At 39.9% G+C, this 25,373-nt stretch overlaps 1 protein-coding gene and 1 long non-coding RNA gene across 7 annotated transcripts in view; one reads left to right on the forward strand and one right to left on the reverse strand.

Annotated features, from left to right (window-relative positions):
- Positions 1 to 25,373, forward strand: part of Mtus2 (microtubule associated scaffold protein 2) — a 567,575-nt gene that overhangs the window by 473,594 nt on the left and 68,608 nt on the right. The gene's annotated exons all lie outside the window — the stretch shown is intronic.
- The window catches only part of LOC125616101, a 67,859-nt gene that overhangs the window by 39,113 nt on the left and 3,373 nt on the right, over positions 1 to 25,373 (reverse strand). For 2 of the 4 annotated variants that reach the window (XR_007346729.1, XR_007346727.1), the window contains exon 2: positions 21,902 to 23,569. This is a non-coding gene — a long non-coding RNA (uncharacterized LOC125616101). Of the gene's footprint in view, positions 1 to 19,538; positions 20,072 to 21,901; positions 23,570 to 25,373 lie in introns of those variants that run through there. The other 2 variants (XR_007346728.1, XR_007346726.1) reach the window with 2 other exon arrangements.

Here is a 25,373-nt window from a genome sequence, read left to right on the forward strand (position 1 = left end):
ACACTACTGTAGGCTCTAGAAAATTAAGCATCATACCAATGCAGTGTTATTGCCTGCATAACCCTATGTCCAGTGGGGAAGACATAAATACATTGATAATAGCATAGAATTTCATATAGTTGCTGTGAGGACAATAAAGCTGGAGTAAGGGAATGAGGCAGGCATGGGGTGTGGGGGCTGCTGTGAATGAGGATGATCGGGAAAGTTCATCTAAAGGGTGACCTGAGTGAAATGAAAAAACCAGCCTTGTGAAAACGTAGCGGAAAGAAGGTTCAGCCAACAGGGTCACAAAATGCACAGGTCCTGAGGCAATGGTGGTTTTCATGTGTTTGAGAAATAGTGAGGAATTGTGGTTGGAACTCCAGAAATAAGGAGGAGAATAGAAGAAGTCAAACCAAGAATTATGCAGGACTCATCATCCATGGAGGGGCTTATTTGCTATGGTAAGCACCATTGGAAATGCCATGTCATGTGAACAGTGCTTCACTTAATTTCCATGTTGAAAAGATCACCCTGGCTGCTGTGTGGAAAATGGATTGTAGAGAGGCCAGAGTGAATGAAGGGAGGTCAGTTAAGAAGCTATTGTCATGACCCAAGTGAGAGGTCTGGGTTTGGACCAGGGTGATGGTAGAGGAGATAATGAAAGATAGAGTTGGGATATATAGATGTTCCTCCACTTACTATGGGGTTATGTCCTGATAAACCCATTGGAAGTTAAAAATACTGGGTGGAAGGTATAACTCAGTGGTAGAATGCTTGCCTAGCATGCACAGGGACCTAGATTTATCACCAGCACTACAAACCAAAACGTTAGAAAATATCACAATCCAAAGTTCATTTAGTCTATCTAACCTGCTGGACACCGTAGCTCAGCGACACAGCGCACTGTAGAGAATCACTTGTCCCACCATCCCACCACCCTCACACCCACCCCCACAATCGTAGGACTGACTGGGAGCTGTTTGCTGCTGCCACCCAGTATCATGAGAGGATTGGACCTTATAGTGCTAGACCAGGAAAAGGTCCAAATTCAAAATGTCAAGTAAGGTTTCTACTGAATGAGTATCATTTTTACACTAAAAAAAAAAATTGTTAAGTTGAACATTTTAAGTTGTGGACTGTCTGTATTCTGAAGATGGAACACACAGTGTGGACGGGTGATGGATTTGGTTTGGAGAAGCCACTGAAAGGAAAAGGAGATTGGAGATACCTCCTCAGTTGTCAGTCTGGACAGTGGATGAATTGTGGTGCTGTAAACCGCGATGAGGAAATGTAGGGCCAGGGAAGAGGGCAGATCTCCTCACTGTACAGGTGTATTTAGAATCATAGCCTGATGTTTCCACATTAAGAAAATCTATAGCGTTTACAGGACCTTGCTTATTAATCAGAATACCCTAAATCTCTACTTATAATTGAGCCACTTGGCTATGCTCTACTGCAACTCAGTAAGCCCTTTGGGGGGCCATACTTGTTTTACTTAAATAGCTGTTTTGAGAAGATAAGAACATAATTCTTTTTGTCAGAACTCACCAATATATTCATTATATAGGAGAACATTGTCATGTCATGCTTTCAAAATGTGATGTCTTTATGGTCTTTAAGAAAAATTGGTACCCTGCAAAATATATCATCTGTACACTGAGAAAAGAAGAAAAATATCCTTCTCAATGTCTTATGCTGTCAGGTTTGAAATGAAATAACACCCATCTAGTACTTCTACACTGAGACAGTCTCAGGGTCTTGCTTACAAGCTTCATGAAATACATCACAGTTGTTTACACAACAACAAAAAAAACCTTGTACTTTTGTACGGTTACGCTCAATTGTAGTTAGGATGTCACTCAGTCACTAGCATTTGTAGAACACCCACTGGGAGCAGAACACTGCCAACTAGGATGAAAAGACTTTTTAAAAAGAATAGTCACATGGTCTGCCTCACTGAAAATCCAAAGAAGAGTGCCCCATCCCAAGACATTCAAAAACACCAGCATAACAATCATATCATCTGTACAGAATAACTCCTGGTATAGACGTTTTCAATTTCTGGAATTTAAATCTGCATGGATAAATGAGGTATTGGAAAAAAGTCCTAGGGTCATTATTAACTTAGCCAGAATAGTGCCTGCCATATATAGGCATTCAGTAATATTTGCCAGATAAATTTATGTCATGAAAAAGAATTAGTGTACTGCACAAAGTATCACACAGTTTGTAACATATGTTTGGGTGGCTATAGGAATTAAGACGTGGCTATTGTAATTGTTGATATAGATCTACTTTTTAATGAAATTAAATTCAGGAAAAATTTATTGTGTGGCTATCTCCCATCATGCCTGCATGGAATCCAAGAGTGAGCTTCATTCTTGAGTACACTTATATTCACACAAATATACAAACATGTTTTTGGTGGTGCTGGGGATTGAATCCAGGGCCTTGCACATGCTAAGCGCATACTCTACCACTGAATTCATCCCCAGCCAGGGAAAATATTTTTGATGAGAGGTGCTGCAAGTCCCCCCAAACCACAGTGTACTCAAGAATGAGGGTCAGTTGGGTTCCCTCCTTGGATCCCATGCAGGCATGATGGGAGACAGCCACACAATAAATTTTTCTTCAATTTTATTTCATTAAAAAGTGGATCTGTATCAACCACTACCATAGCCACATCTTAATTCCTATAACCACACAAATGTATGTTACAAATTGTAGGATACTTTGTGTAGTGCACTGTTGGGAGATGATAAGCCAGCAATTAAGGAGAAGAACAAGTTTTCATCCTTGTCCCGCTCACTGTGGTACACCATGAGTGCAGCACACTGTAGCTTGAGAGCCAGGAACCCACTAATTACCTGATCCCCATAAGCTCCTACTTGACAGGATGGCCATAATAGAACTTAGAACCAAGATACTAGTTTCAGTGTCTATGATGGTCTGTCCTGTCTCTAACATCCCCTCTAGGAAGGTCAAGGTATTGCCTTATTTACAACAAGTTCACCCAAGTCAAGAGCACAGGTTCCTTTGGTGAAGACCTGTAATACTCACTCTTGCCTACACTTGCCATGGGGTTACAGAATCCTGGGACCCAGCTTCTTTGATTGATGAGTTTTGTGTCTAAAAATTGGCTCAGATCTGGAAACTGGACAAGCTATCTTGACTTTCCATTGCAGTAACCCCCCTCAGTCTTTGTTTCATTCATTCTTGATTTCTTTTGGAGATATCTATCTATCTATCTATCTATCTATCTATCTATCTTGCTGTCTTCCATAGATGCCTGCAGACAGTCCATTATACTGTCATCCCATCTGGTTGATGGTTAAGTGCCACCACATGGATGTACACATTCCGGTATCTTCCTCATTCCAATGATTCTGTAGCAACCTGTTTCATAATAACATGTCCTACTATCATCCCTGGCTCCCAGGAGATCCTCTGCTGAACTCCTTAGTGATCCTGGTGAAACCCTCACCAGCACATTTCTGATATCACCTTAGTAAAAGATGTGTCCTCAGGGCCCTCCTGAGGAGCATGGTCAGCCAAGTCAGCCTTCCAATCTTATATAAAATATCTCCACTACGTGCTTACTTCTCTAGACTTCCATTTCTTTCCTCCACAGTCTTCCCTGGCAATTTTGGCATCCCCACTTTATTTATTGTGGGCCATCACTTTTTTCCAATCTTCTATGAGACATTCCAATAGCATATCATAACCACACCCATGGTCCTTACAAGGCATTTAGTGCTTTGTCATGTAAAGTACCCCATATCTATCTCCCTTATCCAGTTTGACACTTTCTTCCTGCCCTTGATCTTGTTCCTGGGCTCCTTTCCCATACCTGTCATAACAGGTTACACAGGTCCAGCCACTCCTTTGCTTAATCTTTCTCCTCCCTGAGCAGGCCCAGCTCTTTCCACTTGAGTCATGCCTTGATTTGACCCTAGATATAGGTCTGGTTGCCCCAGTGATTAAAGATTTGCAAGCAGGCTTTCCCTCTTGTCTACCCCAATCCCTCCTGAAATAACTGTAGCTCTCATGAGAATGACAACCCAACTGAGAACTGAAAACGAAGCCTCCAATTCCTGCACCTTACCTCCAGAAGCCTTCACAAGCCTTCTTGATCCTCCATGATCTATATCCTGTATTCTCTCTTACCCTAGAAATGCTCAACAACCCGGACTCCACCGAGCACTCCTGCCTCCTCTGCCTGGTCTCCTCCATTGTCCAACTCTCAGGTCTTCCTGCCACTCTGCACCAAGACCTCTTGCCGCAGTCTGGCTGGGCACAATCAGAAGCCACTTGTCAAAAGAAACTAACTTTATTTTTAAAACCACACACGCCAAACAAAACAGCCTCTCAGGAAAAATCCTCAGAGCCTCAACTGCCACCACCAGCTTTCCACAAGCCTCCCACACAAGCTTCTCTCCACCTCCCACAATCCTCCTGCTCTTGAGGCCGATTGGCTGGGTCACGTGGGCGGAGCCAAAAAAGTCCCCCAATGAGCAGCTCCGTGGTCTGAAAGGGCAGGGAAACAGCCCAATGAGCATCACCACAGAGGAGCCAATCAGCTAGATGTTGCTGGGGCGCTGTGAGCCAATCATCAGCCGGCAGCTGGAAGTTTGCTGGCAGCTGGAAGTTTGCTGGGGCCCCTTCGGCTGTGGCTCTCAACAACCTCTCTCCAGTTCCTTGGTCCCTTTACTTTCTTCCACTGTCTCAGGACTTTTCTTATGTTCATTCCCTCCATAACCAGCATCAATGGCGACTCAAAGAATCAGTCCCCAGAATAGCAGAGGTGACAATGCCTGGGAACTTTAGGGAATTCATGGTCTCAGGCTTTATCCCAGACCCACTAACCTGGAATCTACATTTTAACAAGATCCCAGGTAACTGGTGTGCACTTTAAATCTGAGAATCACTGCTGTAAATTACTCTACCTGTGGGCTCCCAACTCTCTCCTATGTGCTGCAGTCTGGCTGGGCACAATTCAGGAGCCACTTGTCAAAAGAAACTAACTTTATTTTTAAAACCACACACGCCAAACAAAACAGCCTCTCAGGAAAAATCCTCAGAGCCTCAACTGCCACCACCAGCTTTCCACAAGCCTCCCACACAAGCTTCTCTCCACCTCCCACAATCCTCCTGCTCTTGAGGCCGATTGGCTGGGTCACGTGGGCGGAGCCAAAAAAGTCCCCCAACGAGCAGCTCCATAGTCTGAAAGGGCGGGGAAACAGCCCAATGAGCATCACCGCAGAGGAGCCAATCAGCTAGAAGTTGCTGGGGCTGCTGTGAGCCAATCATCAGCTGGCAGTCTGAAAGTTTGCTGGGGCCCCTTTGGCTGTGGCTCTCAACAACCTCTCTCCAGTTCCTTGGTCCCTTTACTTTCTTCCACTGTCTCAGGACTTTTCTTATGTTCATTCCCTCCATAACCAGCATCAATGGCGACTCAAAGAATCAGTCCCCAGAATAGCAGAGGTGACAATGCCTGGGAACTTTAGGGAATTCATGGTCTCAGGCTTTATCCCAGACCCACTAACCTGGAATCTACATTTTAACAAGATCCCAGGTAACTGGTGTGCACTTTAAATCTGAGAATCACTGCTGTAAATTACTCTACCTGTGGGCTCCCAACTCTCTCCTATGTGCTGCAGTCTGGCTGGGCACAATTCAGGAGCCACTTGTCAAAAGAAATGAACTTTATTTTTAGAACCACACACGCCAAACAAAACAGCTCCTCAGGAAAAACCTTCAGAGCCCAACTGCTATGACCAGCTTCCCACAAGCCTCTCAACCTCCCCCACTCCTCCTGCTCTTGAGGCTGATTGGCTGGGTCGCATGGGCAGAGCCAAAAAAAGTCCCCCAACGAGCAGCTCCATAGTCTGAAAGGGCGGGGAAACAGCCCAATGAGCATCACCGCAGAGGAGCCAATCAGCTAGAAGTTGCTGGGGCCGCTGTGAGCCAATCATCAGCTGGCAGTCTGAAAGTTTGCTGGGGCCCCTTTGGCTGTGGCTCTCAACACCTATACCTGCCCCAGACATAAGAAGCCCAGCCACGGCAGACAGTGCAGCCCACAGTTGCAAACACTTACCCACGCGGCCTCCTACCATAGTGGGGCTCTCAGAGCTGCTCACCATCCTTTTGTGTTTTCCATTTCCTTCAAGCCCTGACTCAAACCACAAATCCTCTTTATAAATTAGTTTTGTTTAATGTGTGTTTCAGTAAAATCGTTATACTCTATCGCATTTGCCTTCTCTTTGAACGTAATGGTTATGTTTGGTTAATATGAATTGACACTTGTGGTCAATTTTCTAAGAAAGAGTGAACCCTGGAACACTCAGACATTAGAAAGAGAATTTGAAAACCAAAAGAGCAAAACTATCTGTTTGACCTGGTGTTATATCTACGTATGTCTGTTCTATTACTTACTATAGTTCTCTGTGTGTTTGGTATGTTTTTAAAATAAGATTTTAAAGGTCAGTCTGGTTCAAAGAAAAATTAAGAAGTTTCCCTTGATAATTCATAACTGCTAGCAGCCAACCCTTATGTTTTTTGTTTAATATTTACCTAGTCTGGAAAACTGTAAACTAAGAATTTAAATTTGAAATGTACTTGGATTCCAAAAGCTCTTGCAGAAGAAATCAAAATCCCCCATGAGAAATAAATTCTCAAACCAGGCCTCAAAGGGTTCCCATGCATACAGTTCCAAAAACAGACGCACACAATTTTTTTATAAAATCACAACATACACACACACACACCTCTTACACACAATACACACACACACCTCAACATTAGAGTCAACAGAAACAATAATAACAGAAGCACATACAGAAAACTTGTAAACATGTAATACTAGAATTATCATAAATGATGCTCAAGAAATGATATCAACTCACTCAGAAATTATTATATAATCTTATAATATACACACATACTATATATATACATTTTTTCCTTGGCATCTATGATGGGTTGTTTCCAGGACCTACCACAGACCCCCAAATTCACAGATGCTCAAGAATCTTATGTAAAGTCACATAGTGTTTGCATGGAACCTCCACAGAGCCTCCAGTGGACTTTTATTTTTCTTTTTGGAACTGAGGATTGAACCCAGGGGCACTTTCTTGCTGATCTACATCCTAAGACCTTTTAATTTTATGTTGAGACAGAGTCTCACTATGTTGCTCAGACTAGCCTCACACCTGTAATCCTCCTGCCTCAGCCTCCTGAGAGCTAGGATTACTGGCATGTGCCACTGCGCCTGGCTTCTTCTATACACTGTAAATCCTCTCTAGATGACATATAATACCTAGTACAATGTAAATGCTATGTTAACAGTTGTACTGTATTGTTCAGGCAATGATGACAAGGTAAAAAGTCTGTACATGTGTAGTACAGATACAATTTTTCCCCTAATATTTTCAGTCCACAATTGATTGCATGCAGAGATTCCAAACCCATGGGGAGTGCTTCTTATGTGTGTATGTGTACATATCCATACTTTTGATCTTTTATTCTGTGTATTTCTGAATGTGAAGTCTATGAATGGATCTGTTACTTCTTTCCATATTGTTTTCACAACTTTGTTTACGTGAGAGTCATCTATATCCAAAGTTTTCTTTTTTTATTACATCACTGTGGTACCCAGACCCCACCATTCTGACCAGCATCAAGAAAAGAACTCGACCCAGGAGCATGCTGTGTACTGGAACGTGCCCACTCTGAACCAGCCAAAGCCTTTCTCCTCCGTGGTAGGAAAGTCAGAAGCTGAGAAAGAGAAAGGAGCAAGCCCAAACCAGAGGCAGTAAAATTCATCCAGGTGTTAGCCAGCTGTGTCTGTTGCTGTGACAAAATCAAAATACCTGAGATAAACCACTTAAAAACAGGAAAGGTTTATTTGGGCTCATGGTTTGGGAAGTCTCAGTCCTTGAGGGACTGACTCCATGGCTCTGGACCTGAGGTGAGGCAGAACATCATGGCGGAAGGACGTGGTGCAGGAAAGGTGCTCTCCTCATGGCAGGGGGTAAGTACAGAGAGAGGAAAGAGCTGCAGGCAAGATACACCCTTCCAGGGCTGGCTCCCCCTGACCTACCCTGCTACACAGTTATACCCATCTGTGTTAATTCTCACTTGCTCTCTCCAATCTATGATTGAAATTAAACATGTTCTTCCCATCCCCCACGCCCCGACTGGCCCCAGATATCCATGCTCTACCTTTGATCAGCCTCCCTGGCCTCTGTGGCTGGGGCTTTCTTTCATGATCATTTTCTCTTTCACTTGTTTCCTAGGCTCCTTCCCTCTGACCCCTTCCCACCCTGTAAGCATGCTCAGCTCTCTGCTACTCTAATCTTTCTGCTCTGCACCCACTAGAACCTGCTCCTATGCCAAGTCCCAGGAGCTCTCCCTTCACTGAGCTCATCCCTGACCATGTCCTTGTTGTATCCGTTGTGAGGGGTCTTTTTCCATCCCTGCTTTCTTGACTCTTTTAATGATAATTTGGGGCATGACTTGATTCTGAAAGAGGCACTCATCTGATCCTCCTTGTTTCACACCATTTCTGACCATTTCTTCTCTCACACTCTTTCACAACTGGGTTCTTCTTTCTCAACCCATCTCTGCATAAACGTGTCCTGGATACTGCCTCTATACCAAGAGCTCCCCAGACCCAGCCCTGAGCATCCCCACCCAGGCATACAACTACCCACCCTGTCTCCACCCTGTTTCCAGGTACATCAGTTTGACAGATCCCGAACCATGCTAATTGATTTCCTGACATTCCCGCTTCTAACCTGGTTTATTCTGTTGTATTTGGGTACTAAAGTCACTTAAACAGGAAACTAAGCACTCAGTAATGGTTAATTTTATGTATCAACCTGACCAGGTGTGGTGCCTAAACATGTGACCAAACATTATTCTGGGTGTGTCTGTGAGGGTGTTGTGGATTAACATTTGAATCAAAAGATTTAGTATGATAGTTTATCCTACCTGATGGCCCTCATGCAAGCAAAGACCTGAATAGAACTAAAAGCCTGAGTAAGAGAGAATTCCTTCTGCCTGCCAGACTCTGAGCTGGGACATCTTCCCCCCCCACCACCATCTTTGAACTCAAAATAAAATATCTGGTTTTCCTGAGTCTTGAGTATGTCATCTTTTGGACTGTACTGTACTATGGGTTCTCCTCATCTTCAGCTTGACAACTACAGATCTTAAAACTTTTGAGCCTCCATAATTACATGAACTGATTCATTTTATATATATATAATATATAAATATATATAATATATATAAAATACATACATATGTATTATATAGTATACATATATGTATTTTATAATACATATATGTGTTAGATATACATGTATGCATGTATAAAATCATTATATATATATAATCATTTATATATATATATCATACATGTATTTATATATATAAATATAGAGAGACAGAGCCACTAAAATTTTATAAAATCCTATTGGTTCTGTTCCTCTGGAGAACACCCTCCTTTCTTTACTCCTTTGTAATTTTTCTCACCTTTATATGCTCACTTACATTCTTTGCCTTTTAAGCCACTCCATCTGCTACAGCGACTGTCTCAAGCCTTGATTGCTTCACAGGGACACTGCCTAAATCTGAAAGGACCCAATCTGAACGTGTCCCTTCCCTATTAAAAATACACAGCAGGACAACCTCCTTTCTTTGAGGCTCAGTACCACTATTGGCCCCTTGCCTGAGCCCCTGGCCTAGCCTGTCTCCACAGAGATCCCATTTGAACTTTGGTCTTAGTGCCTGGGGTGGCGCTTGCACCTCATTCTGCTCCAACTGAGGCCTCCCAACTGGCAGACTCCACTCTGTGGTAAGTCCCTTGGTGACGCATCAGCTTTCCGGGGCCACCTCTGGAGTTTCTATCTAGGTTATAAACAGAACAAGGAAGGGATGAAGGGTGGACAGAAGATGGGCCTTAGCCTTCTTACCTACCTTAGGGCTTGGCCTCATGGCAAAACAAAATGAATGGCACAGCATTCGGGCCAATCACCAAAATGAAGGCAGGCTCAAATTGGTGCTGTAACCTAAACCTTATAAACAGGAAAACCTGGTTTCCCTCCCCCTTCTGGAACTCACCTCAATATGAATGAGCAGTCACTGGAGATGTGCGCCGAGGACCAGTTCTTTTTGTAAATTTTAGTTATAGTTATTAAACCTCAAGGAGCCTTTCTTATTGTTTACCATTCCTATATTGATTGTGGAACTAAACTGTTTCTGACATTTCTACAGACATTGTCCCATAAATCTTCAGCTGTTTTAAGTAACTCAGTGAGACCCTGTCTCTAAATAAAACACAAAATAGGCCTGGGGATGTGGCTCAGTGTCTGTGTGCCCCTGAGTTCAATTCCTGGTGCCAATAAATAAATAAATAAATAAATAAAGCAGAGTGAACCACACCTGCAATCCCAGCTACTTGGCAGGCTGAGGCAGGAGGATTCCAAGTTCAAGGCTAGCCTGGGCAACTTACTGAGACTGTGTCTCAAAATAAAATAAATAGGGCTAGGGATATGGCTCAGTGCTGGTGTGCTTCCCTGGCCTTAGGTTCAATCCTGAGTACTGCAAATAAATAAAGAGTAAAATCACCCGTTATTCTGCCACCAGGGAGCAGCTTAATGTTCTTCACAAATTTGTGACTAATTAATTTCATTTGAATAATCAGTACTTATAAATCATGTTAAATAGCTATGGCTTAAGCATTTTGATTTGCTACTTAATTAAACCATTTTACCAGAGCCTATACAAAAATTTTCAGCTATAAATCGTTTTGCCTGCCTGTTCCTGGCTTCTTCATTATCCAAAGAAGAGGGTTTTTAACAAGTTTATAAGCATCACAATTTTTTAAAAAATAAAAATATCAAGTTCAATTCTGTTTCTCATTTATTCTAAGGAGAATCCAAATTACATTGCCCAGCCCACTCAAAAGACAAAAAAAGAAAAAAGAAAAAGAAAGAGCTTCTGAGATTCTGTATTTTAATCATGCCAAATATGAGTGACCTATGAACCCTTTTAGAAAAGCCTTGACATATTTAGTTATGAGAGTACAAATTACCCACAGCAAATTCTCCATGGCAGTGGAGAGTGTCCCGCTACCAGAGAGGTACTAGGCTTGCAAAGCACTTCAGAATATGACATATTCCAAACATTCGGAAAAATGCAAAGAATAATGTAATGATGACCATTTGCTATGTAAGTTTAATAAACCTTGACATATCATGCCATACTTTCTTTAGATATTTTATGGTTTAAATGAAATATTTCAGTTAGAGGTGAGGTGTCTCTGTGTACCTCTCCATGATCTTATGATCATCTCTCCCGGGAAGAAACTACTGTGTTAGTTTTCCATCATTATAACAAATACCTGTTGGGCATAATGGTGCAGGTCTGTAGTTCCAGCTACTAGAGAGGCTGAGGCCAACCTGGACAACTTAGCAAAATAAAACATAAAAGGGCTGGGGATGTAACTCAGTGGTAGAACACCCTAAGTTTAATCCCCAGTACTGCAAAAAGAAACAAAATAAAAAGCTGAGATAATCAGCTTATAAAGAGGAAAGGTTTATTTTTGGCTCATAGTGTTAGAGGCTTTAATCCAGGATCAATTAGCCCATTGCTTTGAGCTGTGGGGAGGTGGCACATCATGGTAGAAGCATATGGTGGAACAAAACCACTCACCTTATGGCCAGGAAGCAAAAGAGACAGAGAAGGTGGACCTGGAATCCAAGCATTTTCTCCAAGTGTCCACTCGCAATAACCTGAAGACCTCACACCAGGTCTCACCCTTAAAGATCCCTCCACTTCTCAATAGGCCCCTAAACTTCCTGATTGTCTGTACAATAGTACAGATATTCTTTTGTATTTTGCTTTTGTTACATAACAATATGTTCTGTAAACTGTGTCAAATAAATTCATGAAATTTTTCTTCATTCCTTTTTTTCTTTTTTTTTTCTCCCAACCATTGTGCTCTACTTTGTGAATACACCATAATTTGTTGAACCCTTCTACATATGGGCATTTAGGTGGTTGTGTTTTGTTGTTGTTTTGTAGTACTGGAGATGGAACCAGGACCTCACACATGCTGGGCAAGTGTTTTACCATTGAGCTACATCCCTACCCATTTTTATTTTACTTTGAGGGTCTCACTGAGTTGCCCAGGCTAGTCTCGAACTTGTGATTCTCCTGCCTCAACCTCAACAATAACTGGGATTACAGTCATGCACCACCACATCCAAACACTAAGTTAGTTTTTTAAATATTTTGCAATTATAAACAACACTATGATGAACAACCTTATGCATTGTTAGAGTTGTGTCTTCGAGTAAAATCCTAGATGTGTGATTTCTAGTTTATATATATATATATATATATATATATATCCACTGGCAGTGCTGTTCCCCGAAAGCCTTGCTACAATCAAATAAGTCTCATACTTTTTTATTTTAGCCAACCCGATTGATAAGAAATAGTATCTTGGTGTTTAGTTTGCATTTCCCTAATTAGGAGAATCTTTGAGCAGTTTTCCTATGTTTAAAGGCTATCTCTGTATTTCTTGTCCATTGATTATCTCCCACTTCTCTGTTGGGGTGTTTAATTCTTGGCTGTTCAATATTGTAATGTTCTTATAGTTATGTGTAATATCATGGTTCATTTTGACATCATCTCACATGCATGGATTATAATTTGCTCCATTTCAGTCCCCAGTACTTCCTCTTTCCTTCCCCTCCTCCTTCTCCCTGTTCCCCTTCCAATAATTCTACTGATCTTCCTTCTGTTTACTTATTGTTTTTAAATGGGTACTTTACAGATATGCAGAAATGTGAAGTTCACCGTAGTCCATTCACATAGTACACAGCATACTTTGGTCAGTTCCTTCTGCAGCTCCTCCCTGTCCTCCCTTTCCTGTCCATCCTCCCTCCCCCTGTTATCTCCTTCCTCTACTCCCCTTATCACCCTTCTATTTCAGGTGATCCCCCACTTTTGTTTCCCCATTTTGCTCTAGCTTCCACTCATGACGGAAAGCGTCCAGTCCTTGACTTTCTGGGTCTGCCTTGTTTCACTGCATGATGTTCTCCATCGGGAAGGGTTCTTGGCATGTTAGAAGCACCAGCCCTTAATCTGTGACACATGCTGCACACACTCTTTGTCTGTCTCACATGACTATGACAGTTTTCACTCTCCAAACTGATAAAACTTTCATGTGGTGACATTAGTTTTGGGTTGAATGTGAGTACTTTAAGTCACATCTAAAAAGTTTTCCCCATAGTAATACTAAAAATTTACTCCTTTTTTTTTTTTTTTTTTAGTAATTGTATGGGTTTGTTTTCAAATTATTTCCCCTACCCATCTAGATTTTATTCTTTTTTTATTCTTCAGTATGTTATAAGGTATAATTTCATCTTTAGCCAAATGGTTACCTGGTATTATTTCTTAGTGGAGATTGAACCCAGGGGTGTTCTACCAATGAGCTACATCCCCAGCCTTTTTTATTTTGAGAGAGAGTTGCACTAAATTGCCCAGACTGACCTTGAATTTATGATCCTATTGCCTCAGCATCTTGAGTAGCTGGGATTACAGGTGAATGTCACTGTGCCTGACTTGGGTACTGCTTTTTAGAAAGTTTATCTTTGTCCTATGATTTGAAATGCCAGCTTTATCACATACTAAATTTCCAAGGTCCTTAACTCTATTGCTGGACTTTCTGTTGTATTCCACTAGGCTATGGTCTACACACATGCCAGATGCATGTGGTCTATACATATGCCAGGTGTAAAAACGCCACAGCATTTTTATTAGAGTAGTGTTGTGGTATGTTTTAATGTATGATAGATCCAACTTCCTTTCAGAAATATTCTTCTTTCTTTCTTTTTATTTTGTATTTTCCTGAGCATTCCAGCATGGACTTTAGTATCAATGTGTCTAACTCCATAAACAAAGGCTTGTTGGTATTTTCATGGAGATTCCACTAAACTTACAAACTCACTGAGAACTTGCATCTTTATGAGGCTCAGTAATTTTTCCAAGAATAAAAAATTGTTTTAATTTGTTTTAGTCTATTTTTGTATCTTTCCAGACTCATGGCAATTTTACATATTTTTGATAGATTTATAATCTATATCTAATCTTTGTTGCTATGTATAATTTGGGGGTTTCTCTAATGTATTCTCTAATAGTCAATGTTTGTGCATTGATTATGACTACATTTGTATTTTGCTCTCTTAATGGGAGCAATGAATTCTTGTTGTTTGAGTCAGTTTTATCATTGACTATTGATTTTTTAGGGCTTTTCAGATCTATTATCAGATCATGCAATAAATAGAGATTATTTTACTTCTTTACCAAATCTTATGATCCTAATTAGTTTCTTTTCTAATTGCATTGGCTAATACTACTAGTTTAATATTGAATAGTAGTGGTGATGGTAAGAATCTTTGCCTTGTTCCTGATTTGAATGAAAATTCTTTTAGTGTTTCCATATTAAGTCAAATAGTGGCTTTGGGAGTAAAGATTTTTATCATGGCAAGGTGTTTTATCATGTTAAGAAAGAATTCTTCAATTCTTGTTTTCTTGAATGCTATTAGTAGGAGTGAGTATTGAATTTTTGTGGGAGGCATTTTCAAAATCTATGAAGATAATCATATTTTTCCTTAGGTTTATCAATATTGATTTCTTAATATTGAACCAACCTTAAATTACTGAAACAAGTCCCACTTGATTATGGTATATTATTTTCTTTATGTGGTATGAGATTTTGTTTGCTAATATATTATTTAGCCCTCTTGCATTGCTATTCATGAGAAACATTGGTAGGCAGGTTTCATTCTCTTTTCTACTTGTTTTGTGGTGTTTTTCAGTTTTAGGTATTGAACTTAGATTATTCTTAATTTTTTTAAAAGAAAAGGATTTTCCTATCTTTATATTAGTATTTTGAACTTGTTTTTTTATTTGCTGCTATAACAAATCACCACAAACTTAGTGGCATAAACAGCACAAATCTATTTATTTATTCTATTGAGACATAATATTTGTACATCTTTCTGGGCCACATTATGGTGATTTAATACATTTATACAGTGTGTAATAATCATATCCAGGTTAAAAGAATTTCCATATCTCAGACATTAATCACTTTTACACAATCAGAATTTGTGTTCTTCTTTTCTAGTGATTTTGAAATATATCATGGAATGTTTTAATCCATAATTATCCTACTGTTCAATAGGAAAACTAGAACTAATTACTCCTCTCTCAGTGTGTTTTGGTGCCTATTATTGAACATCTTTCTTTTGCCCTTTGACCCTGACCTTCCCACTCTCTTAGTGACCACTGTTCCATTCCATGCTTCTATAAAATTACCTACTTGGTTTCAGCAAATTAGTGAGAACTTGTGGTATTTGTCTTTCCATGTCTGGCTTATTTCACTTAACATAATGACTTCCATTTCCATCCGTATTCCTATATACGTCAGGATTTCATTGTTTATAATAATATACCTGAATAATATACCATTGAACAACACAAATTTGTTATCAGAAGTCAGAAGTCCAAAGTTGATCTCACTGAGCTAAAATCAAGGTACAGGCAGATTGATTCATTTCTAAAGGCTGTAAGGGAAAAATCTATTTTCTTGCTTTTACCAGCTTCTCCTAGGCTCATGGACCTCTTCCATCTTTAAAGCTAGTAGGAATAGTTTTTCTTGTATTCCATCCTTCTAACACTGACTCTGTCTACCTCTTCCACATTTAAGGACTCTTAATGATTACATTAGGCCTCCTAGATAATCCAGAAAATCTTCCCTTTTCAAGGTCATCTGATTGGAGCCTTAATTCTATCTGAAACCTTAATTACTTTTTGCAATATAGCATAACAGACTCTTGGGTTCTGGGAGTTTGGGACTGAACATTGTTCAGTGGGAGGGAAACATTATTTTGCCTACCACATTTTTAGCACTCTAGGACAATTTCTAGAACACTAGAACTATCTTATATTTGAAAGTTTTGTAGAAAACTGTGGTGAAATGCCTGGGCTTTTGTATGTGGTAGTTCTTTAATAATTGTCTCTGCATATTCCATTGAAATTTGCTGTGTTTAAACTTTTTCTCCCGATGAACTAATTTGGACAATTTTTATTTCCTGAGAAAACTATCCATTTAATATTGAATTTCTTTGTATAGAGAGGTCTGCAACATAGCCTCTTTCCTCTTGTCATTTCTTATTTTGCTAATTTATGCTTTCTCCCTTTTTATTAGTTTAGGTTAGTTAGCAGTTGGCTATTTTGTCAGTGTTTCCAATTAAGTCTACTGGATCTCAATTCTCTTTTAATTTTTGCTTTTATATTTGTTATTTCTTTTCAACTTCTTGCTTTTAGTTTACTTTGTTGTCTTCTGGTTTTTGAAGTTAGATATTAAATCATTTGTTTACATTGTTTCTTTCTTTTATCTATGAAAGTGTGTAATGTTGTGAATCTTCCCCTAGTGACTGCTTACAATATCACATATGTTAGTGTTTGGGGTATTGTTGTTTTTGTTACTTTTTTTAGTGTTTTTTTTTTAATTGTTTAATTTCAGTTTGTATTTGCCCTTTCACCCAAGAGTTGTTTAATGGGAGGCTTTTAAAATTTTTCAGGGGGAGAGCTTTTTATTTTTAGTTTGGGTTAATGAATTCTATTTCTCTTAGTCTATTTTGTGCTGCTATGACACAAAAGGTTGGATATTTCATAAAGTAAAGAGGTGTATTTGGCTCACAATTCTGATGGTATAAGGTTCCAAAAGTGTGGTGTTAGCATTCAGCAACATGTTGAGGGTCCCTTTGCTGTGTCTCAAGATGAGAAAGAAACAGAAAAAGAACCAGCAGAAAAGGCCCAGTGCACTGGGTGGATTTCCTTTATAATAACCCACTCTTGAGAAAGCTAACTCACTCTAATGACAGCAGCATTAATTCCTTCTGAGGGTGGTTCCCCCATGACTAACACCTTCCAGGACACCCCACCATTTCAAATTGCCCACCCCAATACCTCCACACTGGGGACCAATCTTTGAGTACATAAACCATTGCAGGATACTCTCAAATCATATCCAAACTATAGCATTGTTTGTATTGCCTTAGTTAATCAATTTTATTGTGGTTTCATCAGAGTATTTTTGGCAATATTTCAAATTTGTGAAAGTTACTGATGTTTTCTATGTGGTCAATTTTTATGAATGATTCAAAAGTGATTTATAAAAAGGTATATTTGCTAGCATCAAATATATTTATATAATATAATATAAATGCATAACATTTAACTAATTGATTATATTTTATATTGGGTTTTTTCCTTTTTTAAAATTTTTTTGTTCACTATCTTGAACCAAGAGTGGCAAAACATCTGCCTAATTTTTTTTTTAATCTCTGAATTCTAACAGGTTGATAAATCTGGGTAAACTTTTCCAAATACCTAGTAGACCCTTTCAATATGCAGATTCATTCTCTGGAAAGTTTTCTTACATTATAATTCTTAAGTATTTCTCTGTTTTGTTTTTCCTTTTCAGAGAATCTAATAATATGAGCACTAATTCTTCTCTGTTTTCCACTTCCACTATTTTCTCCATGACCCTTTTTACTTCTAGACTTTTCTCATTTTTATTTTATTGGTTGTTTTCCTAACTTTAAAAATGTCTCTTAGTAAGGTTTCATCTTGGTTTATCTTTTGAACACTTTATAATTTAATACTCATTTTGGAAATAACCTTGCCTCTTTTTTCCATTTTTTCAAAATTCAATCAACTCTTTTTATAATTATTGTTAGTTTCTTTCCCTTGTCCATTTCTGTTCTTTGTTTTTGTATTTCTCATAAGATCATTTTTTAGTATCCCAAATGCTAGTTTTAGTATATTTAATTCAGTTTTCAATGTTCTTGTTTCATGGTTGTTTTCTTGGGGTAAATGTGTTGGATTTCATTTTTCTGATTCTTTGTAGTAATTCTGCATCTATTATTTTGTTTTTTCCATTTGTGTAGTTTGGGGCTGGTTTTCAAGATTCCCGGATTGTTGCTGTCTTTATTCAGTATTACAGAGTCAAGATTCTGTAGTGAATTGGGGGAGAGGGTGAATGGAGCCAGGGATTTATGTCCTCTGATTTTTCAGAATTCTTGTCTTACAGAACCCTGCATTTTCTGAGTTAAAGCTCCATGGATCATGTGACCTCCATAAGCCCCTATTCTGACTGGTAGGCCACAGGGCATTTTGGATTTCCTGGAATTAGTGTCAGTTCACAGACAGGCTATAGTTGTTTCCCAAAGCTCTGATTATTTCTTTTCCCCCAATGAACAGATATAGGTTCCTTCTGAGAAGACTAGGAGAAAGATTAGAATTTTAGTGTAATTTTCAGTAGAATACTAAGGTTCTCCCACAAGGGGGTCCAACATCCCCTTCACTCACAGTGTTCTGGTCTATAAACTGGCTTGAGTCTGTCAACCTAAATATAAAAGCAACCAGAGGAAGAGAGTCTCTAAAGAATAATCCTATTTTTTGTATATTGCAGAGCGTTGCAACAAGAATGTACATACCTTAGTAAACCATGGGCATATTCAAAAGGGTTGAGGCAGGGCAAAGTTTTTGTAAGACAAAAATGAGGAGGATTGTATAGCTATTTTGAAACAATAATCTTTGGCTACAATGACCAGTGACAGCAATTCAGATTTGAACAGAGAGATACTGGTCCTGTCCTTGTAGAGGACTTTGTCAGGGTGCAGTGACATCTGTGCTTATGGTTCTGACAGGTCTTTTGTGACAGTTACTCTCAAGCAATCATGTGCAAGAGCCATTCCTTCCTCCATAATCTCCTTGCTTACTTAATTTTTTCAGTAAGGTTGACACTAACAACTCCGTTTTGATTCTTTCACATTTCTTTTGCGAGTCTAAAAATGAATCGAGGAACTTTGTCTCTGTTGTTATGATGAAGGTTAGACTTTGTTTACTTGACTTAGAATTTCTCTGTGTATCTGGTGAAGTAAGAATTTACTTGACTGTTCAGTTCCAGAACAATCTAGGAACGTCATGATTAATTGGCCATTTTCTATCTGAGCTAAAGCTCCAGGGGGAAAGTCAGGCCATCTATTATGGTTTAGATGTTAGACGTCCTCCAAAACCTCCTGTGTGAGAGAATGCAAGAAGGTTTAGAAGTGGGATGACTGGGTTATGAAAGCCTTATCCTAATCCGTGTGTTAATGCCCTGAAAGGGATTAGCCAAGTGATGACTATAGGCAGATAGGGTGTGGCTGGAGGAGGTGGGTCATGGGGGTGTGCTTTTGGGGTCTATATTTTATGAGTTGGTAGGCCATGTTCCCAGCTGCTTTCCTCTGCCGCACTATTCCACCATGATGTTCTGCCTCCCCTCATGTGTTCTAGACCCTTCCAGTGCAGGTCCTATATCCACTGTAATATTCCAGCCTCCCTAAGCCTTTAGGTCCCTTCCTCTACATTAAACAGAGCCTCAATATTATGTATAACTCTAAACAGAGCCTGTCCGGCACTTCTGGTTTTCTCACTGTGAGCAACCTTCTGTTGCATGCTTCAGCCAACCAACCAACCAAACCGTTAGAGCCCTTTCTAACTCCCTCAGCTAGAACATTGAATCCAAAATCTCTCCTTAGTAGCCCATGGTAATAAATTCAGCCTGAATTACTCAAGTTACTTCCATCATCATCCTACACCTTGAGTATCCATTCCTCTGCCACGCGACCAACACGCTAGCTTCATAATAGAGGTTGGAAACATAGAAGTTAACTAGTGAGTTCAAATTAAAGACACATAACACTCAATTTACCTTTTTTCTTGCCCAGCTAAGAGACAGCCCCTCCCAGCTCCTGCCTCTAGCCACCTGGCGGTAGCGAGGTTTACACAGAGAGAGAGAGGCACGCCAGAGGATGAGCTTTTATTGGGGAACAAAAAATTCAAGGGAAAATCTCATCCAATGAAGGTTGAGGGGGACAGCATTCCAAAGTCAGGGTCAGTGATGGGTTTTCAGGTCAATGGTCAGTCACACCCCGACACGGACAAGCCCTTGCACCTGGGAAGGGTGGGGAAAAGCTTTGACCCAGCTGGTCTGAACGCCTCACACCCAGCCAGGGAGGTAGCTCAATCACGTGCAAGAACGGCTTCCCACACATTCCAACATTTGTTCCTTGGATTTTTGACTATATAAATTAGAGAAATAATTTCTTCCAGAAATTTCTTTCAGAATGAAATGCATCTCGTAATGGATCACATTTTGTACCTCCTCTTGGGTGGCTTCTGGAACTGAAGCCTAATTATAGGTCTAGAAGTAAAGAGGGCAGGTGGAGGTTGGTCCTGACAGTCAGCATTGTCCTGCATGACAGCCACTTCGAGGGAGGCCGCTAAGGTTTCCCCAGGCAATGAAGGTTAATCCCCCCAAGAGCTGAGACTCCAAGGCTGGTGCCATTGGAGTCAGGAGGGTCACTTCCTGTGAGGTTAGGTAAGCCACTTCGGTTGAAGGTAGAGAAATGTCTTCCTTTGGTGATGAAGATACAATGGAATTTAGGGGCTCAAGTTAGGGAACCAGCCCAATTGCTTGTCAGCAGATGACTGGACGGGGACACACACACACACACACAATAGAGTTTTACTTAATCATAAAGAAGTATGAAATTATGGTATTTGCTAATAAATGGATGGTAATGGAGAACCTCATATTAAGGGGGAAAGTCAGACCAGGAAGTCAAGGGTCAAACGTTTTCTTTCACATGTGGAAGCTAAAGTAAAATAAGGTAAAAAAGGGAGAGGGATTCCATGACAATAGAAGAGACACCAATGGAGTAGAAGAGGGGATAGAAGAAGAGGGATGAAAAGGGAAGGAACTGTGGAATAACACTGGCCAAATTATGCTATGCACATATATGAATATACCCCAGTGAATTTCAACTTTGTGTATAAAGCACCAATTAAAAAACAGTCAATAAATACAAGTCAGACCAGTAGAGTAATTGGAAAGGAAACAAAGGGCTGGGGTAAGAGGGGAGGGAAATAGGAAGCACTGGGGACTGAAATGGAGCATATTAAATTCCATGCATGTGAGATGATGTCAGAATGAACCTCAATATTATGTATAACTCTAATGCACTAATAAAATGTTTAAAAGTAATTTAGGGGCCCAATGTCCCCATGCCAACTTATAGGATCCATTCTTTCCCAAGCAGTGCTCTCATTTCAAGTGTAGACACCCAAACCAGGGGCGGTAGTATAAGCCTGTAATCTGTGGCCAACTAAGCAAGACTCTGTCTCAAAAAAAAAAAAAAAAAAAAAGGCTGGGGATGTAGCTCCGTGGTAAAGCACTTGCTTGGTATGTTTAAGGCCCTGGGTCTAATCGCCAGTACTGCAGGAAATGAAGAAAAAGAGTAGACTCCTTCCATGACTGGAAGTTCAATTTGTGTTGTCATTCAAACCATGACAGAATGAGATTTTGTATTTGATTTTCAGCAATTTCAGCCCTGAAGCTACAGAGGATAAGGATCTCTTTCAGGGTACATGTGGAGGCACTTAGGTTATTTATCTGACACTTGAGCTAGGAATTTGAATTCCTGAGCTCATCCTTTCTCATGCTATGGCTTAGGAGCCAGTGTCATGATATTCATTGCTTACCCAGCTCCTTACTTCTGGTTGAGTCGGAATATCCAATGCCAACTCATTTGCACTTCTCTATCAACAATTTAGCTGTGAACTGTCAGCAGCTGTCTTTATTACTATAAATAGAATCATTAGCATCTTTCAACCTAATTAAAGGAGAAAGCCAAGTCCAGAAACCTTACAGGGTAGAGAATTTTATCTTCATACTATGGAAGAGAAAGCTGAGGCCTTGAAACAGAGTGAGTGAACTACTCACCAAAGCCACCCAGCCGAGAATCAAACTGAAATCCATAAGCCTTCTATTTTGTGATTGCTCTTTTTCTTTCTTTCACGTTCTTTGTCTTAGCAGTCCGCTTATGGTTCACAGATCACTCTTCTCATCTAATAAGTGACAAATAGAAAAATGCACTTTCTGGTTTTGCCAACTTCTTCCCATCCATATATCTGAATCTACCTATCAATTTTCCAATCTTGTCCAACCTGTTTACCCTGTTAAGAAAGTACTGAATTTCATTTCTCTTATGAGAGTGGCCAACTCAGCTGCATATAAGGCAGAGACTTGAGGATGCTAGTCATTGGCTTAAAATAAAATAAAATAAAAGTATTGTCAAAGACTAAATTAGAAAAAAGATTATCTTATTGATAACAATTTTACTACTTGACTATTACAGAAAAAATGATTCTATTTTTAGTTTTCTTTTGACAGGTATCTAAGAACGTATCTAAGGAGACAGAAGCACTTAAGTCACTTGTGTCTTCCTTTTTCTTTTAGTTTCCTAAATTCAAGTTGTTGTGTCAGAGGTGTTCCAAAGCCTCTCTAAATGTCTATGTGCAGATGATCTTAACTACCGATTGCTTCCAGTGTTAAGATTCCTGTTTTGTATTACCCCTGCCTGGGCCACTCTCACCTCATTAGAATCTCTAGATGGGTTGAATTTGGTAAAAGCTACGCATATTTTCCTGGCCATCCTCTGTGAACATCCCATATCAGAACTCCAGCTCATATGTTAGATGCATGGAAAAAGGAGGGGCATAGATGGTGGGACCAAAATAAACAGATGGTTGCCTTGACGATCTGCAGGAGACTCTCTCACGATCATTTTTCAAGGTTTTCTTTTCAAATAAATAATGACACAGGATACCTTTTTGTTTTGTTTTTTTTTTTTAAATCTCATCTACCACCTGCAAATGGTACTAAGATTCACAAACTGGACAAAGCACCAAATGTCTCTTCCCATAAGCCACCTTTACTGGGTTTGAGTCACGGGGTCCCCTCCTGCAACACTTCAGAAGTTTTCCTTGAGACCATCTCAAGGCAGATTGCTAGCCTCCAGGGATGAACTGAATGAGGCACAGCAAGGAGGCTGTGATATTTGGCAGAAGACAAATGTGAACCATTATTATTACATGAGACAAGATGCTGTGGGGCCCTGCATACAGAATAATGTGAAATCAAGAGAAAGAGAAAAGTCACTCCAAATGGGGTCAGGCAGAGGTCCTGGAAGAGGTGAAATTGAGCTGACTGGGGAGCCAAGTTTGAGCTGAAGAGACTTGAATCTCACTGGGGATGGGTAAGGAATTCCCAGCTTAAGACAAAAATAATAATAAAAAATTGAACATTCTAACATTGACATGCACCTGATTTCTATTATGTCCATTTTTAAGTTGTTGACACATTTTTTTTCTGTAAACATACTTACAAATAATTAAAATGGAAGTGCTTTGTTTCGAGCTGTGAAAACATGGAGCAGTTCTATAAGCATGTTTGAATACATTCATATACTCAGATCCTTTATCCAGGTTATAACACCAGCTTACAGGATGTGGGCTTGAGAGGCAGACCGGCATTCAAAGCTCCACTGTATCAATAATTTCTTAGTTTCTTGTGCAAGTGTGTACAATCTCTGAGCCTCCCTTTTCTCACCTGTAAAATGGAGATGATAATAGTGCTCATTTCACATAGTTTTGCAAGAGTTACATGAACTATTTCATGCAATCCTGAGCACAGTGCCTGACATCTGTTATCAATTATTTGTTGCTCCAAATCAGAGAGCGTCTGTGAGGTTTTCTCTGATGAGACCTACCATTAGGCTTTCACAGGGCTTTTCTAAATCCTTGTTCTAATGCAAGAAAGCATGCCAGAAATAAAAATTATCACAGATTTTTTAAATATTGGGAGCCAAAATGTCCCTGGTTTCAAGAGCCTTTAAGTTCACAGTTTCTTATTATCCCAAATTACATCAGTCTAAATTCCTATTTTATTTGCTTTCAAGAAGTCTGGTCTTTTTCCAGGTATCTAAGTATTCTGGGAACTTCCTGGAGAAAAATAAATAAATTTCTGGTACTAGGGATTGAACCTAGGACCTCACACATGTGAAGCACTAAGCACTGAGTTATATCACCAGCCTCTTGAGAATCTTTATTCAGCAGGTGTCTTCTTTCCTAGCCCTGCCTTGCCACTGTGTTATAGTAGCCAACTGATCTTCCTCAAAATGAATTTCATTGAGCATTTTGCCTCTACCTGGAGTCCAAGCTACAGTTTCTGAAGGCCCCCAAAGGAGGAATCGTTTCCTTCTCACCACAGCCCAAAGTCCCATCCTGATTTCTTCTTCAGCGGAGGTTTGTCTGCAGGAAGGACAATTTCTTCCAAGAGGATGTCACCCCCATTAGGTGGGGAGAGGGAATAACAGCACCCGTTGTGTACGGGATCTAATTACCATTCACAACTAGAGGGAAGCAGGGCTTCAGGAGGATGAATGATTGCAGATCCGTGGCAGAACGTGTGCAAGATGGGCTGGGGTCGTGGCTCAGTGGCAGAGCGTCTGCCTGGCAAGTGTGAGGCATTGGGTTCCATCCTCAGAACCACATAAAAATAAATGAAATAAAGATATTGTGTCCATCTACAATTAAAATAAAAAGAACATGTACAAGATGAGTCTAGGTCTTGATGAGTTCCAGTTTCTGGAAGAAAGTCAATCAGACTGATGAGTTGTGTTGAAGGACACAGAGGACAGGAAGGGGCACCCATATGCTAAATATGGGAGTCACTGAGCACCTAAAAAGAATAAGCTCAAACAAAGAATATTGTATATATTAAAATTAAAACATCACTTCATAATTTCTAATGATATTTTGAAAAAGTGAGAGAAGGCAAATGACCACTTCAACAACAGCCTCATTGGCTACTGTTGCAAGGACAGGTGTTTATTCAAAAAATTGGCTTGTAGAAGGAAAGGCGGAAGATGCCTTTAGTCTGTCTTTTCTGTATATACTATATTGTAGGGCATTGAAATAACCTGAGTTGACAAACGTTGGGATAGTGGTGATGTCGAGGAGGAGGATTTTGCTGTGCTGGGGATAAAACCCAGTGCCTTTGCACATGCTAGATAAGTGCTCTGCTCCTGAGCTATATCCCAACCTGAAAAATTGGTTTTTATTATAAAAATTTCAACTAATAAGTGTAAAAAGACAAAAACAATCAGAACATCATTTTATACCCCCTCCAGTGAAATAACGAGTTCGGGTAGTAGTTATTAAAAGATGCAACTCTTAGCTGAAAGGTTGATGGGAAACTTGAAATGGCAGAGATGAGCTTATCACATCCCGATTCATTGTAACTCACTAACAAGGAAACCCAGACGGTGTGCTTGGGCAACATGGTGTCCACGTCAGGTCTGAAGTATCATTACCCCCGCAAAATTGAACTTGAATCTAACGCAGACTTGAGG

The sequence above is a fragment of the Marmota marmota genome, unplaced genomic scaffold, assembly GCF_001458135.2.
Source record: "Marmota marmota marmota unplaced genomic scaffold, marMar, whole genome shotgun sequence".
Taxonomy (NCBI): Eukaryota; Metazoa; Chordata; class Mammalia; order Rodentia; family Sciuridae; genus Marmota; species Marmota marmota.